The 20,882-nt window shown below is 47.0% G+C and overlaps 1 long non-coding RNA gene across 1 annotated transcript; it reads left to right on the forward strand.

Annotated features, from left to right (window-relative positions):
* Positions 1-4,374: 4,374 nt before the first annotated feature.
* Positions 4,375-8,174, forward strand: LOC149432891 (uncharacterized). The gene is made up of 3 exons (XR_016308958.1): positions 4,375-4,476; positions 6,067-6,155; positions 8,095-8,174. It is a non-coding gene; the product is annotated as an uncharacterized LOC149432891 (long non-coding RNA).
* The last annotated feature ends 12,708 nt before the right edge of the window (positions 8,175-20,882 follow it).

Consider the following 20,882-nt stretch of genomic DNA (forward strand, 5'->3'; position numbering starts at 1 on the left):
ACTACACCTCTGCACCACTACTACACCTCTACATTACTACTACACTGCTACTACACCTCTGCACTACTACTACACCTCTGCACCACTACTACACCTCTGCACCACTACTACACTGCTACTACACCTCTACACTACTACTACTACACCTCCACACTACTACTACACAGCTACTACACCTCTACACTACTACTACTACTACACCTCTGCACTACTACTACACCTCTACACTACTACTACTACTACACCTCTGCACTACTACTAAACCTCTGCACTACTACTACTACTACACCTCTGCACTACTACTACACCTCTGCACCACTACTACACTGCTACTACACCTCTACACTACTACTACACCTCTGCACTACTACTACACCTCTGCACCACTACTACACTGCTACTAGACCTCTACACTACTACTACACAGCTACTACACCTCTACACTACTACTACACAGCAACTACACCTCTACACTACTACTACTACACCTCTACACTACTACTACACAGCTACTACACCTCTATACTACTACTACTACACCTCTACACTACTACTACACAGCTACTACACCTCTACACTACTACTACTACTACACCTCTACACTACTACTACACAGCTACTACACCTCTGCACTACTACTACACCTCTGCACCACTACTACACAGCTACTACACCTCTGCACTACTACTACACCTCTGCACCACTACTACACAGCTACTACACCTCTACACTACTACTACACAGCTACTACACCTCTACACTACTACTACTACACCTCTACACTACTACTACACAGCTACTACACCTCTGCACTACTACTACACCTCTGCACCACTACTACACAGCTACTACACCTCTACACTACTACTACACAGCTACTACACCTCTACACTACTACTACACAGCTACTACACCTCTACACCACTAGTACATTGCTACTACAGTGCTCTCCTCTAGCTTCTGGGTCCTATACTGAGCCTCTGCTGTGCTGCATTATGAAGACAGGAGGTCAGCCGCTCAGCATGGACCCCATTCTGGTAACACTTGGATCAGGTGGAGAGTTCAACCTCATTGCCCCGCCTCTCCACCGCCCCGCCTCTCCACCTCTCTGCCTCTCCGCCTCTCCACCGCCCCGCCTCTCCACCTCTCTGCCTCTCCGCCTCTCCACCGCCCCGCCTCTCCACCTCCCCACCGCCCCGCCTCTCTACCTCCCCACCGCCCCGCCTCTCCACCGCCCCGCCTCTCCGCCTCTCCACCTCCCCACCTCTCCACCGCCCCGCCTCTCCGCCTCTCTACCTCCCCACCGCCCCGCCTCTCCGCCTCTCCACCGCCCCGCATCTCCACCTCCCCACCTCTCCACTTCTCCGCCTCTCCCCACCGCCCCGCCTCTCCACCTCTCCACCGCCCCGCCTCTCTAGCTCCCCACCGCCCCGCCTCTCCACCTCCCCACCTCTCCACCGCCCCGCCTCTCTACCTCCCCACCGCCCCGCCTCTCCACCTCTCCACCGCCCCGCCTCTCCACCTCTCCATTGACCCGCCTCTCCACCTCCCCACCTCTCCACCGCCCCGCCTCCCCACCTCCCCACCTCTCCGCCTCTCCACCGCCCCGCCTCTCCACTTCTCCGCCTCTCCCCACTGCCCCGCCTCTCCACCTCCCCACCGCCCCGCCTCTCCACCTCCCCACCTCTCCACCGCCCCACCTCTCTACCTCCCTACTGCCCCGCCTCTCTACCTCCCCACCTCTCCGCCTCTCCACTGCCCCGCCTCTCCACCTCCCCACCTCTCTGCCTCTCCACCGCCCCGCCTCTCTCCCAACATGACTTACAGTGCGACTTTTGAGTGAAACTCCAAAGCCACTTTCAGGGAATGCTGGGTAATCTTCCTGTCATGTCGGATCCAAATCACATCGATATAGATGGAGGAGGCGACTTCCAATAAAGTCTATGGGCACAAGTGGGATGGAAGTCGCCTCCAAGTGGCTCAGGAACCTTTACTAAAGCGACTTCAGAGACGACTCTCATTGACTAACATGGGATTTCACATCATGCGACTTGGGCGTCTCACATGTCATGAGATTTGAGGGTCCCACAAGTCGGATCCCAAGTGTGAACCGAGCCCGAGTGGGACCTATTTATTCATGGGTTGAGGTACATTGGCAGCCAACTGAAAACGCTTGAAAACGCACGTGTTAGAGTGCATGCATCGTGGTGTGAGTGATCCCGGACATGGGGATTGTCTAAAGACCTTGATTCACGATGGGCACCCCGTCTGCACCCCTGAGGACAGTACACACGGGTTACCCAGGTGGCCCTTACATTAGATCTACACCACTTCCTGTCTATATACGCTTCGTAGTCCCTGGATAGTAAACCGTTCCTTGTGTCACCAACATCCTCAACCTTCTAGCAGTAGGCACAGACTCATGAAACGTGAAGATCGTCCACACACACAAATTCCAGATTGGCTCACTCATCGTTTTATTGTTTATCGATTATTTTCTTTTAGAGTCTTCAAGAAGACCAGTCCTGATGGCAAGGTGAGAACCCGTCCTGGTCCCCTTTTTACATATGTAATTATCAGAACGAGTAAAAAAAAATACAAAACCGAACTGCAGCCTGAAGCTCGGGTGTTAATATGTGTGAAGGTTCATCTCTGTGGTCCTACCTGCATGGCCAGATGTACGTGACCCATCTCCTAATGATGGAGGTCAGGTGTCTCCAGTGAAGGGTCCCGGTAATACTCCATCATACAAAGACATTGGAGACAGTTGTGCTCTTCCAGCCTTGTGGTAACAGTTCGGTGAAGACCCTTTTCTGTTCCCCCATGACTATCCCCCCATGACTGTCCCCCCATGACTGTCCCCCGTGTACAAAGCCAGCTCCATAAAGACATGGATGACCAGTTTGGTGTGGAGGAACTCCAGTGTCCTATACAGAGCCCTGACCTCAACCCTACTTTTGGAAGACCTTAGGTCTTCTCACCCAACATCAGTACCTGCCCCTAACCCTATGGAATACCTTTGGTATGAGGTTTTCTCATCCCAAAAGTGATCAGTAGGTTTGAGGTCCTGGAGAAACCTGAGCATCCTGCACAGAGCCCTGACCTCAACCCTACTTTTGGAAGACCTTTGGTATAAGGTCTTCTCACCCAACATCAATTTCTGCCCCTAACCCTATGGAATACCTTTGGTATGAGGTTTTCTCATCTCAAAGTTATTCAGTAGGTGTGATTCCCTGGTGGAACTTGAGCATCTTGCACAGAGCCCTGACCTCAACTCTGCTTTGTATGTACCTTCAGTATGAGGTTTTCTCATCCCAAAGGTGATCAGTAGGTTTGAGGTCCTGGAGGAACCTGCACAGAGCCCCGACCTCAACCCTACTGAACACCTTCGAGATGAATTGGAACCCATATTTTTTGGGTGCCTGATGTGGGGCTTGATTCATGAGCCAGGTCTTCTCATCCAACATCAGTACCTGACCTCACAATGGCCATGGGGGGAGGGGAGCAACTGCATTTTAATGGTCATGGTTTTGGAATGGGATTTCCGACGAGCTCATATAGGTGTGATGGTCAGGGGTGTGTTTTGATCGATGTAAATCTATATTATATGATGCTTGGCCTCCATTATCTTCAGAGTTGCTTTATGTTGCATTTTCTTCTAGACTCGTCTAGCTGCACCATCCTGGAGCGATCGAATCCTATGGACATGTTACCCGGACACTGAGGTTAAATGCACCTCATACGGTGAGAACCAACATGCCTGCCCCACACATGAGCCCCCACACATAGGGCCATGGATAAGGGGGTACCACCAGGGGCGGACTGACAACTCATGGGGCCCCCGGGCAATAGGGGGTCATGGGGCCCCTGTGTCCTTGCCCAAACACAAAAAAGCATATGAAAAAGGTACCAGGGGCATCTCATCCCCACTGACCCCGGGCCCTCGGGCAAATGGTCAGTCCGCCCCTGGGTACCACTGGTCCTCCTGTGCATTTCCTATCGCCAACAGCGCCATCCAGTGGCCATAATGTAGTATTTTCCCGATGGAGACATTTCTGGGAAATATCACATTACGGCCATTAGATGGCGCTGATTGCCAAAGGAAATGCACCTACTGGACACATTACGGGGATTATTCGTGAAGGCCGGGTGAATGTTCGATCATTTGCACATCGATTATATCTGTTTCCTTCTCTTCGTAGGTTGCACCGATGATATTGTGAGCAGCGACCACGCTCCGGTTTTTGCCACGTTTGAGATCGGCCTGAATTTTATGTCCCAGAGAGGTGAGGCTCGGAGGGGAATCGTTCCCCATTCATGTGAATCGCTCCCCTCTAGTTTCCTGCCTTCATTTCTGTGTTCTGTGTTTATTCCCAGATTGCAGGTACACGCTGAGATTTCTGCACATCGAGTCCATCGTGAAAACCCCGAGCCGCTCCAGAGCGTGTGTAGAGTTCAAGTCTCTGTGCCTGAAGGGTAAGAAGGTTCTGTTCCTGCTCAGTCCTGGCCATTCGGGGTTCAGACCCCTTTGTGCCTGGAGAAGGTGGGGGACCCCTTTAAATGTACCCTAGATCTGGGGTCTCCAAAGTTTTTAAAACGAAGGGCTAGTTTACTGCCCTTGAGAGTTTAGGGGGGCCGGGCTATGGCCAATGGGAGTAGAAATTGGTGTCAGTGGGAGGAATAGTGCCCCATCCTTGGTATCAGTGGGAGGAATAGTGCCCCATAATTGGCTTCAGTGGGAGGAATAGTGCCCCATCATTGGTATCAGTGGGAGGAATAGTGCCCCATCATTGGTATCAGTGGGAGGAATAGTGCCCCATCATTGGTATCAGTGGGAGGAATAGTGCCCCATCATTGGTGTCAGTGGGAGGAATAGTGCCCCATCATTGGTGTCAGTGGGAAGGAATAGTGCCCCATCATTGGTGTCAGTGGGAGGAATAGTGCCCCATCATTGGTGTCAGTGGGAGGAATAGTGCCCAATCATTGGTATCAGTGGGGGGAATAGTGCCCCATCATTGGTGTCAGTGGGAGGAATAGTGCCCCATCATTGGTGTCAGTGGGAGGAATAGTGCCCCATCATTGGTGTCAGTGGGAGGAATAGTGCCCCATCATTGGTGTCAGTGGGAGGAATAGTGCCCCATCATTGGTGTCAGTGGGAGGAATAGTGTCCCATCATTGGTATCAGTGGGAGGAATAGTGTCCCATTGTTGGTATCAATGAAAATAATTATGCCTCATTATTGGTGTCAGTAGAAGGAACAGTGCCCTTTCATAGGTGTCTGTGGGAGGAATTATGCCCCATTGTTGGTGTCAGTGGACTATGTAATAGTGCCCAAGGGCCAGATAAAGAGATGCAAAGGGCCGCATCTGGCCCCCATATCGCAGTTTGGAGACCACTGCCCTAGATGACCAAAAAGAGGACTTTTTTTTTTTGGGATAGACCAGTGATGGGTGACAACCCCGGTCTGGTCTTTATTGATTATTATTAGCGATTGGTTATATATCGCCGGTCCTCATAGCTCCTCCAAGTGCTCCCATGGCGGTAATTACAGAGGAAATATGTATATCAATCCCATAAATTCACAGTCTCCTGAAAAGCAACCCCATCGAGAGAAGAAAATCCTTTGCCCCGCACTATGCTGCAGGGAAGGACCACCATGCCCTGTGTGGAAGCAGAGGCCTTGCTGCAGAGGTCCAACAAACCCTTCAGTCACAGCTACAGCCTACAAATCGGCAAACGCTCATAACTCTGCTGATTGGAGCCATAGTTTGACATGGCCATGGACAATGATGAAAACGATGATTGGCCCAGCCGTGTCACATGGTATGAGTCACGCGCTCCATACCTGGAAGTACAGGGCATTTCTTTTGGCTCCTAGGTATCGAAGGGAAGTATATGGTAGGGTTGGGCGTGGGGTTCAATCCTGTTCCTGTGGTTTTTTTTGCACATCATACCGAGTAGAAGTGGAATTATGAGCTGCAGAGATCTCGTTCAAAATACCGAAGGCCCCCCTCGTATCTTTTCATTTGCTCGCTTACTTTTCGTGTCTTTCCTGGAATATTGTAGATGGTCTACAGAGTAATGTGAATAGTGCCCACAGTACGGAGGGATCTGCCTTTGTCAAGCTGGGATGGTCAGAGCAGGACTTACCCGAGGTGAGAAATAAAGAGTGCGAATAATACGCTACAGGGGCAAATGTTGGTGGACACCTGAACACCACACCTATAGGAGCTTGTTGGGCATCCCATCCCAAAACCATGGTCATTAATATGGCATTGCCCCCCCTCCCCACATGACCGTTACAATGGAGTTGTCCGCCTTTTTGCTCCCCTTGGCCACAACATCCTCCACCCATCTGGGAAGATTTTCCACGTCTGTAGGAATTTGTGCCCATTTGTGAGGTCGGGTTCTGATGTTGGATGAGAAGACCTAGGTCACCATTGGCATTCCCATTCATCCCAAAAGTGATCTGTAGGGTTGAGGTTACGGCTTGTGCACATTCGCCAAAAAGAGCATTCAAACTGAGTTCATGATGTTGAATGAGAAGATCTGGCTTGCACTTGGCATTCCAATTCAACCCAAAGGTGCTCAGTAGGTTTGAAGTCATGGGACACAAGTTCCTCCACAGAAAACTGGTCAAGCCATGTCTTAATGGAGCTTGCTTGCAATTAGCTCTCTCTGATTCATCCCAAAGGTGTTCAGAAGTGCTAACGTCAGGGCTCTGTGCAGGACACTACTGTGGGTATTTGTGCCCATTCACCAAAAGAGCATTCAGGTTGAGGTCAGGTACTATTGTCGGATGAGAAGACCTGGTATCAACACATCAGGCCCAACGTTGGGCATTAAAAAAAAAATGGCCTAGCTAACAATTGGCATTCCAGTTCATTCCAAAGGTGCTCATTAGGTTTGAAGTCAGAGCTCATGATGTTGAATGAGAAGATCTGGCTTGCACTTGGCATTCCAATTCAACCCAAAGGTGCTCAGTAGGTTTGAAGTCATGGGACACAAAAGTTCCTCCACAGAAAACTGGTCAAACCGTGTCTTTATGGAGCTTGCTTGCAATTAGCTCTCCCTGACTCATCCAAAAGGTGTTCAGAAGTGTTGACGTCAGGGCTCTGTGCAGGACACTCTGTGGGTATTTGTGCCCATTCACCAAAAGAGCATTCAGGTTGAGGTCAGGTACTGATGTTGGATGAGAAAACCTGGTATCAACACATCAGGCCCAACGTTGGGCACTAAAAAAAAATGGCCTGGCTAACAATTGACATTCCAGTTCATCCCAGAGGTGCTCAGTAGGTTTGAAGTCAGGGGACACGAGTTCCTCCACACCAAACTGGTCAAACCATGTCTTTATGGAGCTTGCTTGCAATTATTTCTTCCTAATTCATCCCAATGGTGTTCAGCAGGTTTGAGGTCACGGCTCTGTGCAGGACACTTGAGTTTCTCCAGGACCTCAGATTACTGAACACCATTGGAAACTTGATCCCAAAAGTGTTCAGTAGGATTGAGGGCAAGTACTGATGTTGGATGAGAAGACCAGATTCCAAAAGTAGGGTTGAGGTCAGGGCACTGTGCAGGACACAAAAGTTCCTCCATGACCTCAAAGCTACTGAGCACCTTTGGAATGAATTGGAACACCGATTGTGAGCCAGGTCTCATAGCAAAGGTGTTCCATAGGGTAAGGGCAGGTACTGATGTTGGGTGAGAAGACCTTATACCAAAAGTCTTCCAAAAAGTAGGGTTGAGGTCAGGGCAGGACACTCGAGTTCCTCAACACCAAACTGGTCAAACCATGTCTTTATGTAGCTGGCTTTGTACACAGAGGACAATCATGGGGGAACAGATAAGGGTCTTCACCAAACTGTTACCACAAGGATGGGAGAGCACAATTGTCTACAATGTCTTTGTATGATGGAGTACCAGGAGCCTTCACTGGAGACATCTGAACTCCATCATTTGGACTGGTGACTACATACTTCTGGCCATATACAGCAATGTGGGTTTGGTGGTCAGGTGTCTAGAATCGTTTGCCCTCATTGTGCATCTACCTGAAGCCGTATGTTTTACCTTACATAAGATTTGTATTCCTCACAGATAACATTGGTTGGTGGAGACACATTTACTGGACATTTGCTTCTTAGTATCCGACCAACGGATGGTGGAGAAACCTTTGGTATGAGTTTTGGTTTGACTTATGGATACACAAATCTTTGCTCAATGCAGGAATATAGTGTGTTGGCGAACAACTTGTATTTGTCGTCTCATTTGATTTCAACTGTTTCTAGGCGAATGTTGTGTGTCGGTGCTCCCAGCCAACAGCAATACCGATCATCAGTTTCAAGTGTTTCTGTCCCAACGTGGAGAAGAAACAGGATCGTTGAGAGGCAAAGTAAGAGTGACCCAATATCCAAAAATGAACCCAGACAGGAGCCCCAGTATGATCAACAGAGAAGCTGAGAAAGGCAAGAATACTCGAGAATATACCGTATTAAATTGCTACACTCTATGGTCAAATGTTGGTGGACACCCAACCACCACACCTATCTGAGCTTGTTGCATGCCCCATTCCTACTAATATGGAGAGGCCGTCCCATACCCATTAATATGGAATTTCTCACCTCCCCCCATGGCCATTAAATTGACGTTGCCCCTCTCCCCCTACCATGGTCATTAATAGAGTTGCTCCTTTGTTACTATTACATCATCCACTTTTCTTTGAAGACTTTCCACAAGATTTTGGAGGGTGTCTGTAAGAACTTGTGTGAGGTCAGGTACTGATGTTGGATGAGAAGACATGGCTCGCCATCGGCATTCCAATTCACCCCAAAGGTGTTCAGTACGGTTGAGGTCGGGGCTTTGTCCAGGACACTCAAGTTCCTCCATGACCTTATATCTACTGAACACCTTTGGGATGAGAAGAACTCATCCCAGAGGGGTTCTGTTCTGTAGGGTTAAGGGCAGGTCCTGATGTTGGATGAGAAGACCTGATTCCAAAGGTCTTCCAAACATAGGGTTGAGGTTGGGGCTCTGTGCTGGACTCTTGAGTTCCTCCATGACCTCAAACCTACTTGAGCACCTTTCCACAAGATTTTGGAGGGTGTCTGTAAGAACTTGTGTGAGGTCAGGTACTGATGTTGGATGAGAAGACATGGCTCGCCATCGGCATTCCAATTCATCCCAAAGGTGTTCAGTACGGTTGAGGTCGGGGCTTTGTCCAGGACACTCAAGTTCCTCCATGACCTTACATCTACTGATCACCTTTGGGATGAGAAGAACTCATCCCAGAGGGGTTCTGTAGGGTTAAGGGCAGGTCCTGATGTTGGATGAGAAGACCTGATTCCAAAGGTCTTCCAAACGTAGGGTTGAGGTCGGGGCTCTGTGCTGAACTCTCGAGTTCTTCCATGACCTCAAACCTACTTGAGCACCTTTGGGGTGAGAAGACCTCATGCCAGAGGGGTTAAATGTAGGTCCTGATGTTGGATGAAAAGATCTGATTCCAAAGGTCTTCCAAACGTAGGGTTGAGGTCGGGGCTCTGTGCTGGACTCTCGAGTTCCTCCATGACCTCAAACCTACTTGAGCACCTTTGGGGTGAGAAGACCTCATGCCAGAGGGGTTAAATGTAGGTCCTGATGTTGGATGAGAAGACCTGATTTAAAAAAGTCTTCCAAACGTAGGATTGAGGTCGGGGCTCTGTGCTGGACTCTCTAGTTCCTCCATGACCTCAAACCTACTTGAGCACCTTTGGGATGAGGAGACCTCATGCCAGAGGTGTTCCATAGGGTTAAATGTAGGTACTGTTGGTGGAGGGGAAGACCTTATACCAAAGGTCTTCCAAAAGAAGGGTTGAGGTCAGGGCTCTGTACAGAACACTGGAGTTCCTCCACACCAAACTGGTCATCCCTGTCTTTAAGGAGCTGGCTTTGTACAGGGGGGACAGTCATGGGGGGACAGAAAAGGGTCTTCACCAAACTGGTCCTCCATGTCTGTATGGAGCTGGCTTTGTACACGGGGGGACAGTCATGGGGGAACAGAAAAGGGTCTTCACCAAACTGCTACCACAAGGCTCGAAGACCACAATTGTCTCCAATGTCTTTGTATGATGGAGGATCACCAGGACCCTTCAATGGGGACACCTGACCTCCATCATTTACTCAGGTTTCTCCAGTGAAGGGTCCTGGTAATACCCCTTCATTCAAAGGCATTGGAGACAATTGGGCTCCTCCAACCTCGTGGGGGGGGGAGGTCACGTACCTTTTGGCCATACAGTCTATTGAGATGGCAGCAAACAATGTAGCAATTTAGCAAATCTGAATGTCATCTGTTTCCCTTTTATCCACAGGTATCGAAAATTCCACCAAGAAAACATGTTCTCCTGGTTCTCCTTGTTACTCTCCGGCATCGCGGCCCTCTAGACGTTCCGGCAGGTACGCCCCTCTCTCTCTGATGATGTCATAAAGCTCAAATATTTACATTTGTACAAGAGGTTCCAGGCACGGGGCTTTTCCTGATTTGTTTCTGGGGAATACATCGAACATAGTTCTATATCAAGTCAAATGTAGATGAGGAATTTCGGACCTTCAGGTGGAAATTCTGGGGTGGATGATGAGGCACAAAAAGGCAAATTTCACCTGAATCTGCGATTCTCTGGGGTTTTTTTTTTTTTTGGGGGGGGGGGAAGTATTTGCTATCTACATTTTTAGATGCCGTTGAGCAACAAAATGCCATCAGGTTCACATGGCCACCATTAAAGTCCACCTCTGGGCATGGTGGTCACCAGTTGGTGGGACGAGGCAGGAGAGGGCACCTTAAGCTGGTAGTAAGGGCTGGTTTTTTGGTTCAAATAAAGTGTTCTACTTACCTGTGCGGTCCCTTACCTCCTCTTCTCTCTCTCCTCATTGGCTGGGACATTGGCTCCTGTCCATTGGAAGGAGTGGTTGGTGGGCTCAGGAGCGAGCACACAAGAGCTGCTTGCTGGAGGGAGGGGTCAGGGCACGAGAAGAGGAGGATCGAGGGGCTGCTCTGTGCAAAACCATTACGGGGCCGGGAAGTGTGACGTGTTTCTTTTTTTTTTTTTTTTGAACCTTTGGTATCACATGAAATACTTCTAAAGGGATGCAGACCCTGCAACTTTCCTCATCAGAACACTGAGCCCGGGTTCACACCCACATGGCGTTTTGCGATCTGTTGCGGGATGTCATTAACCCCTTGGCACCAGCGGAAAGGTCCCGATCTCCTCTTTCGATAGGGACCTTTCCCGATCATGTGACCACCGCCACAGCGAATCATGGTGGTAACATGACCCTAAAACCCCGCCCACAGTCTGGAGGCAGAGAGGGGAGAAATCCTCTGGAGGGGGGGGGGGAGAAATCCTCGAGGGGGAAACCCTGGAGGGGGTTAAATGTTCTGGAGGGGGAGGGGAACCTCCGGAGGGGGTTGGGGGTGAATCTTCTGGAGGGGGAGGGGGGAAAATCCTCTGGAGGGTGGAGAAATCCTCTGGAGGGGGGAAGCTCCGGAGGGGGAGGGGGAGGGGGGGGTGAATCTTCTGGAGGGGGAGAAGCTCCAGAGGGGGAGGGGGGGGTGAATCTTTGGAGGGGGGGGAGAAATCCTCTGGAGGGGGAAGGGGGGTAAATCCTCTAGAGGAGGAGAAGGGAATTCTCTGGAGGGGAAGGGGGGGTAAATCTTCTGGAGGGGGGGGGCGTGAATCTTCTGGAGGGGGGGAGAAATCCTCTGGAGGGGGAGAAGGGAATCCTCCGGAGGGGGGGGAAGGGAATCCTCCGGAGGGGGGGAAGGGAATTCTCTGGAGGGGAAGGGGGGGCAAATCTTCTGGAGGGGGAGGGGGCGTGAATCTTCTGGAGGGGGGGAGATATCCTCCGGAGGGGGGGAATCCTCCGGAGGGGGGGAAGGGAATTCTCTGGAGGGGAAGGGGGGTAAATCTTCTGGAGGGGGGGGGGCCTGAATCTTCTGGAGGAGGGGAGATATCCTCTGAAGGGGGGGAAGGGAATCCTCCGGAGGGGGGGGAAGGGAATTCACTGGAGGGGAAGGGGGGGTATATCTTCTGGAGGGGGGGGGGTGTGTGAATCTTCTGGAGGGGGGGAGAAATCCTCTGAAGGGGGGGAAGGGAATCCTCCGGAGGGGGGGGAGGGAATTCTCTGGAGGGGAAGGGGGGGTAAATCTTCAGGAGGGGGGGGGGGAGAAATCCGCGTACACACGATAAGAAAATCGTCCGTAAATTTCCATACGAGGACCGATCATCGATCGTTAGTGCGCAGCTTTTGAGAGCCGACCGCGACAATTTGTGCGACAACATCCGAAGGGACGAGCGCGGACATTTTCTGGTACCACATCGGATCGAACGATTTTCATGTATTCAGTACAGAAGTCGTCCGAAAATACAACACAAACACCAGACATGGCGTTCCCAATTCTTTTCTTCCCGTATCTTTAGTAACCTTTCGATGTGAGACTCGCGGGCGGGAAAAAAACGGACGATCGTTCGTCTGATATTCTCATCGAGTGTACCGGGCTTCAGGCCGGCCGTGTCGATTTTCAGAGAATGTTCATAAGAAGAGTCGCCTGAACATTCGATGAACATTCGATGAACATTCGATGAACGGACGAACGCTCTCGCTGTGTATGGACGGTCTGATACGCAGTCGGTGGTTCCGGAGCGCCATCTGCTGGACGGCTTTTGTACTTCTCTGTGGACAGTTTTTCTGCATTGATTGTACACATGGGGGGGGGGGGGGGGCATGAAAAACGCAGATAAACGTCGTCGCATTGATGCGCATTCTGCGTTGCGTTACGTTTCTACATGCGCTGAGATGCGTTTTTTTTTTTTTTACTTTTTTATTCAACCCGCGATTCACAGCGTTTTGCAGAAACCCCGTACAGACCGTTCCGTTCCCTACGGGACCGCATCTCCGCGTTTTCACCCCGGGGCGTTGTCTGGAAAGGGGCGGGGACTTTTATGGAACGCAAAAAAGTTACGTTTTTGGTTCTATAGACTTCAATGGAAACGCTGCAGAAAAGCATGGAGGGAGTTATTTTATGTTTTTTATGCATTTTTGCAAAAAAAAAAAAGCGGCAAAAATGCATCAAAAACACATTAAAAGTTGCAAAACGCGGCAAAAACACGATGCAAAACGCAATGCAGAAATGGCTGAAATGTAAATTGTGAGAACTGAGCCCAACACATTGACCCCCCCGGGGGGGATTTCTGTTAGGGGGGGATTGTGCTAGAAGAGATTGGGGGGATTTGTGTTGGGAGGGGGGACTTGGGGGAGGGGGATTTGGGGGGGGGGTTATGTTGGGAGAGGTAATTGGGGGAGAAATATGGTAGGGGAGGGAATTGGGGTGGGTTGTGTAGGAGGGGGGATTTGCGCTAGGGGAGGGGTTGGGGGAGGGAATGGGGGGGGGGAATTATGTTTGGAAGGGACTAAGGGGGAATCTGCACTAGGGCAGTGGGATTGGGGGGGGGGATTTCTGTTGAGGGGGAGGGATTGTGCTGGGGGGGGGGGTTGTGCTAGAAGACGAGATTGGAGGGATTTGTGTTGGGAGGGGGGCTTGGGGGGGAATTTGTTGGGCGGAATGGGGGGGTTTGTGCTAGGAGGTGGGATTTGGGGGGAGAGGAGTTTTTGCTAGGGTGGAAAATTTGAGGGGGAGGAGGGCACGGGGGAGGGGTAAAGTAGCCTTTTTTTCGGGGGGGGGGGGTGCAAGTAGCTGGCCTTGCCTCTTTGGGCACATGATAATCCAGCTCTGGCCCTGATGGTGGAGAATTGTTGTCCCCCCAGGACAGGACTACAGAGCACCTCCCCTTCTGGATAATATGGGGGGGGGGTCGGGTCTAATTCTGACTTAAAGGGGAACTCCGAGGAAAGAACAAACAGTTGCCTCTTTGAAGGATTTTTTTATTTGAATTGTCTTTATTGTTCCAGACGACGTCCCGCCAGCATCTGTTGCGGCAGTTACAGCAACGCGGAATATTTCCTCTTCGAGGGTCTGAGCTCCGCCTCCACGCCGATATCCCCCAGACCGCGCTCGGCGACGGCGGGCGGCGAGCAGACGACGGAACGCAGTGAGGCGACGTTCAGGACCGAATCCCCGCAGGGTTCCAGGAACACCCCCAAGTGAGGTGTCATGGCGGGGGAGGGGGAACCCGTCTATAAAGCGCAACTCAAGATTTCCAACAAAAAGAAAAAAATAATTGAAATAAAATCGATCAGAATCTCCGAAACGAAGAAAAATCGCATTTGCTGAATGACCCGCCCCCTTTCTGGTGCTGCGTTCCCTCCTGCTGCTCCTCCAGAGTTCATTGACTTTGGACACTTCCAGTGAGCCCAGGTCATCATGGACACACCCCCAACCCCACCCCCATACCAGGACGGTGCGATCGTTGTCAGCGGCCCCTCCTTCCCCGGAGAAGAGGAAGAAGATCAACCAATCAGCATCGGTGGGCGGAGCTTGGAACCCCCAACCAAAAAAAAGATTCTGGAAACGGTCGGCTTGATGGGCTCCATGTGACCACGGAATGTAAAATCCTTCCACGACACCCAACACGTGATAGACACGCCACGGTCACGCATGCTACGCACGCAGGCTCTCCATCACGCTGGAAATTCTCAGTATGATTAAAAAAAAAAAAATTCTTAATTCGTTGAAATGATTCTTTGATATTTTTTTTTTTTTACACTTTTAATTAAATAAATAATTATAGGGGAATAAAATGATACAAAACATAAATAATTATAGAGGAATAAAATGATACAAAATATAAATAATTAGCGGATCAATAAAATGATACAAAATAGAATTAATGGATGAATAAAATAATACAAATAATTAGCAGATCAATAAAATGATACAAAATATAATTCATGGATGAATAAAATTATACAAAATATAAATATTCAGCGGATCAATAAAATTATATAAAATATAATTAGTGGATCAATAAAATGATACAAAATATAAATAATTAGGGGATCAGAAAAATTATATAAAATATAATTAACAGATCAATAAAATTATACAAAATATAAATAATTAGGGGATCAGAAAAATTATATAAAATATAATTAACAGATCAATAAAATTATACAAAATATAAATCATTAGCAGCTCTATAAAATGATACAAAATATAAATAATTAGTGGATGAATAAAATGATACAAAATATAATTATTGGCTCAATAAAATGATGCAAAATATAATTAGTGGATCAATAAAATGTTACAAAATATAAATAATTAGCAGATCAATAAAATGATGCAAAATATAATTAATTAATGGATGAATAAAATGATACAAAATACAATTAGTGGATCAATAAAATGATTCAAAATATAAATGTTTAGCGGATCAATAAAATGATATAAAATATAATTAGTAGATCAATAAAATGATACAAAATATAATTATTGGCTCAATAAAATGATAGAAAATATAAATAATCAGTGGATCAATAAAATGATGCAAAATATAGTTAGTGTATCAATAAAATGTTACAAAATATAAATAATTAGTGGATAAATAAAATGATGCAAAATACAATTAGCAGATCAATAAAATGATACAAAATATAATTAATGGATGAATAAAATGATACAAAATACAATTAGTGGATAAATAAATTTTTTCAAAATATAATTAATGGATAAATAAAATTATACAAAAGATAAATATTTAGCAGATCAATAAAATGATATAAAATATAATTAGTAGATCAATAAAATGATACAAAATATAAATAATTAGGGGATCAGAAAAATTATATAAAATATAATTAACAGATCAATAAAATTATACAAAATAAAAATAATTAGCGGATCAATAAAATGATTCAAAATATAATTAACGGATAAATTAAATGATACAAAAGATAAATATTTAGCAGATCAATAAAATGATATAAAATATAATTAGTGGATCAATAAAATTATACAAAATATAAATTTTAAGCAGATCAATAAAATCATATAAAATATAATTAGCGGATCAATACAATTATTCAAAATATAATTAATGGATAAGTTAAATGATACAAAATATAAATGTTTAGTGAATCAATAAAATTATATAAAATATAAATAATTAGTAGATCAATAAAATGATGCAAAATATAAATAATTAGGGGATCAATAAAATTTATATAAAATATCATTAGTAGATCAATAAAATGATACAAAATATAATTAATTTTGTCCAAAGAATAGCTGGGCTTGTAATGTACAAAAAAAAAAAAAAAGTTATTTGTGTGTATCTGTGTGTTTAATAAAGTTATACAAAAAGTAATGTGCCGCTCTCCGTTCATGTCCAAATAAGGAAATGTTACAGAAAAGATCGATTTCCGAAGTTTATACTTTTCATCTTTATTGTTCCGTTTCATCTTGTGTTCCTAAACCCGGAGCAAGTGGCAGTCCCGGGGGCCGTGTTCTGGGGGTCTTCACATGTGCACAGCTAACACTGTACCAGGGGCGGACATGGTAACATTGTACTACTTTGGTCATAGTGAAATATGAAAAAAAAATCTTAAAAAAAAGAAAAAAAATGTAATAAAAAATTAACAAAAATAAAAATAATTAAAAAAAAATATATATATATATATATATATTTTTATTCATACTGTCACCAGTCAGTGTCCCTGATCACCGCCATGCCAGTTATATGACGACGCTGTACTGCACTGGTGACAATATGTAAAAAAAAAATTGTGAAAATAATTTCTTTAATTTTTTCATTTTCCGAAAAATTATGACAAAAAAATACAACTTCATAAAACTCGCCATTCCTCTTATGAAGTACGTCGGACTGTCTGCTCTGCAAAAAGGGGTCATTTGGGGGATATCTGTACTGTTCTGACATTTGGGGGGTATCTGTACTGTTCTGACATTTGGGGGATATCTGTACCGTCCTGACATTTGGGGGATATCTGTACTGTCCTGACATTTGGGGGATATCTGTACTGTCCTGACATTTGGGGGATATCTGTACCGTCCTGACATTTGGGGGATATCTGTACCGTCCTGACATTTGGGGGATATCTGTACTGTCCTGACATTTGGGGGATATCTGTACTGTCCTGACATTTGGGGGATATCTGTACTGTCCTGACATTTGGGGGATATCTGTACCGTCCTGACATTTGGGGGATATCTGTACTGTTCTGACATTTTGGGGATATCTGTACCGTTCGGACATTTGGGGGATATCTATACTGTTCTGACATTTGGGGGATATCTGTACCGTCCTGACATTTTGGGGATATCTGTACCGTTCGGACATTTGGGGGATATCTATACTGTTCTGACATTTGGGGGATATCTGTACCGTTCGGACATTTGGGGGATATCTATACTGTTCTGACATTTGGGGGATATCTGTACCGTTCTGACATTTAGGAGATATCTGTACCGTCCTGACATTTTGGGGATATCTGTACCGTCCTGACATTTGGCGGATATCTGACCTGTCCTGACATTTGGGGGATATCTGTACCGTCCTGACATTTGGGGGATATCTGTACCGTCCTGAAATTTGGGGGATATCTGTACCGTCCTGACATTTGGCGGATATCTGACCTGTCCTGACATTTGGGGGATATCTGTACTGTCCTGACATTTGGGGGATATCTGTCCTGTTCTGACATTTGGGGGATATCTGTACCGTTCTGACATTTGGGGGATATCTGTACCGTCCTGACATTTGGGGGATATCTGTACCGTTCTGACATTTGGGGGATATCTGTACCATCCTGACATTTGGGGGATATCTGTACCGTTCTGACATTTGGGAGATATCTGTACTGTCCTGACATTTGGGGGATATCGGTCCTGTTCTGACATTTGGGGGATATCTGTACCGTCCTGACATTTGGGGGATATCTGTACCGTTCTGACATTTGGGGGATATCTGTACCGTCCTGACATTTGGGGGATATCTGTGCTGTCCTGACATTTGGGGGGATATCTGTCCTGTCCTGACATATGGGGGATATCTGTACTGTCCTGACATTTGAGGGATATCTGTACTGTACTGACATTTGGGGGATATCTGTATCGTCCTGACATTTGGGGGATATCTGTATTGTCCTGACATATGGGGGATATCTGTACCGTCCTGACATTTGGGGGATATCTGTACTGTCCTGACATTTGGGGGATATCTGTACTGTCCTGACATTTGGAAGATATCTGTCCTGTCCTGACATTTGGGGGATATCTGTACCGTCCTGACATTTGGGGGAAATCTGTACTGTCCTGACATTTGGGGGATATCTGTACCGTTCTGACATTTGGGGGATATCTGTCCTGTCCTGACATTTGGGGGATATCTGTACTGTTCTGACATTTGGGGGATATCTGTACTGTCCTGACATTTGGGGGATATCTGTCCTGTCCTGACATTTGGGGGGATATCTGTACCGTCCTGACATTTGGGGGATATCTGTACCGTCCTGACATTTGGGGGATATCTGTACCGTCCTGACATTTGGGGGATATCTGTACTGTTCTGACATTTTGGGGATATCTGTACCGTCCTGACATTTGGGGGATATCTGTACTGTTCGGACATTTGGGGGATATCTGTACCGTCCTGACATTTGGGGGATATCTATACTGTTCTGACATTTGGGGGATATCTGTACCGTCCTGACATTTGGGGGATATCTGTACTGTTCTGACATTTGGGGGATATCTGTACCATCCTGACATTTGGGGGATATCTGTACCGTCCTGACATTTGGGGGATATCTGTATTGTCCTGACATTTTGGGGATATCTGTACCGTCCTGACATTTGGCGGATATCTGACCTGTCCTGACATTTGGGGGATATCTGTACCGTCCTGACATTTGGGGGATATCTGTACCGTCCTGAAATTTGGGGGATATCTGTACCGTCCTGACATTTGGCGGATATCTGACCTGTCCTGACATTTGGGGGATATCTGTACTGTCCTGACATTTGGGGGATATCTGTCCTGTTCTGACATTTGGGGGATATCTGTACCGTTCTGACATTTGGGGGATATCTGTACCATCCTGACATTTGGGGGATATCTGTACCGTTCTGACATTTGGGAGATATCTGTACTGTCCTGACATTTGGGGGATATCGGTCCTGTTCTGACATTTGGGGGATATCTGTACCGTCCTGACATTTGGGGGATATCTGTACTGTCCTGACATTTGGGGGATATCTGTACCGTTCTGACATTTGGGGGATATCTGTACCGTCCTGACATTTGGGGGATATCTGTGCTGTCCTGACATTTGGGGGATATCTGTCCTGTCCTGACATTTGAGGGATATCTGTACTGTACTGACATTTGGGGGATATCTGTATTGTCCTGACATTTGGGGGATATCTGTATTGTCCTGACATATGGGGGATATCTGTACTGTCCTGACATTTGGGGGATATCTGTACTGTCCTGACATTTGGAAGATATCTGTCCTGTCCTGACATTTGGGGGATATCTGTACCGTCCTGACATTTGGGGGAAATCTGTACTGTCCTGACATTTGGGGGATATCTGTACCGTTCTGACATTTGGGGGATATCTGTCCTGTCCTGACATTTGGGGGATATCTGTACCGTTCTGACATTTGGGGGATATCTGTACTGTCCTGACATTTGGGGGGATATCTGTACTGTTCTGACATTTGGGGGATATCTGTACTGTCCTGACATTTGGGGGATATCTGTACTGTCCTGACATTTGGGGGATATCTGTACTGTCCTGACATTTGGGGGATATCTGTACTGTCCTGACATTTGGGGGATATCTGTACTATCCTGACATTTGGGGGATATCTGTACCGTTCTGACATTTGGGGGATATCTGTACCGTTCTGACATTTGGGGGATATCTGAACTAAATCTGTAATAAATTTTAAAATCAAATTTCGTCATAAATTTCGGCCAAAATGCATTCTGCTCCGTGTCTTTGCTAAAAAAAATCCCAACACGTGTAAATTAATTGGTTTACATGAAAGTTATAACGTTTACAAATGGCGGGAAAGATACTGGGATTTTTTAATTTTTTTTTTATACTAATAATGGCGCCGATCAGTGACTTATGGCGGGACTGCGGCGGACATTCTGACATTGGGGGGTACTGACCTGGGGTCACTGACATCCCCAGTGACACCAATACAGTGATCAGTGCAAAAAAAAACACTGACACTGTACTAATGGCACTGGGGAGGAAGGGGTTAAGTTTATTATTCACTGAAAGGGTTAACTGTGTGAGGGGAGTGTTTTATTAGGGGGCGGGGCGGGGTGGGGCGGGGCGGGGGTGTGTACTGCACGGAACAGATAAACTCTTCTCTCCGGATCAGCATGTCAGGAGCTGACAGGGAACTGACAGAAAGCACAGCTACTGCAGCCCTGCTCTCTGTCAGCGATTGCCGCTAATCGGCGGGACACGGCAGGTAATGACCACAATTTTTCCCCACATTGCCCCTTGGGTTTATGGGTAATTATGTTACTGTCATTTGGTGCCGGATATCAGCCATCACTGCATAGTATATAATACCTTGTGACCAGGGGCGGACTGACCGTTTGGGAACTTGGGCACCGCCCGAGGTCCCGGGGTCAGTAGGGGGCCCCATGAGTTGTCAGTCCGCCCCTGCTTGTGGTAGAGTTTTTTGACACGTCCTCTACTGGTGGTGTGACCGATGTGTCGGTGCTGCAAGTGTATGAGACCGTCCCCTGTCACTGTATATGCAGGACTCCATTATAAAGGCCGGTCCTGATGTTGCTTCTCTGTGATTTGCGGTCTTTCTGTATGATGTCATCCTGCGGTGATGGTGAGTCGGGTATTTCCCTCATTATATATTCAGAATGTGTAATAAAGTATCATTTATGGAACTACTTT

Source organism: Staurois parvus, unplaced genomic scaffold (assembly GCF_062004578.1).
Source record: "Staurois parvus isolate SC_StPar_1 unplaced genomic scaffold, SC_StPar_1.0 ptg002062l, whole genome shotgun sequence".
Classification (NCBI taxonomy): domain Eukaryota; kingdom Metazoa; phylum Chordata; class Amphibia; order Anura; family Ranidae; genus Staurois; species Staurois parvus.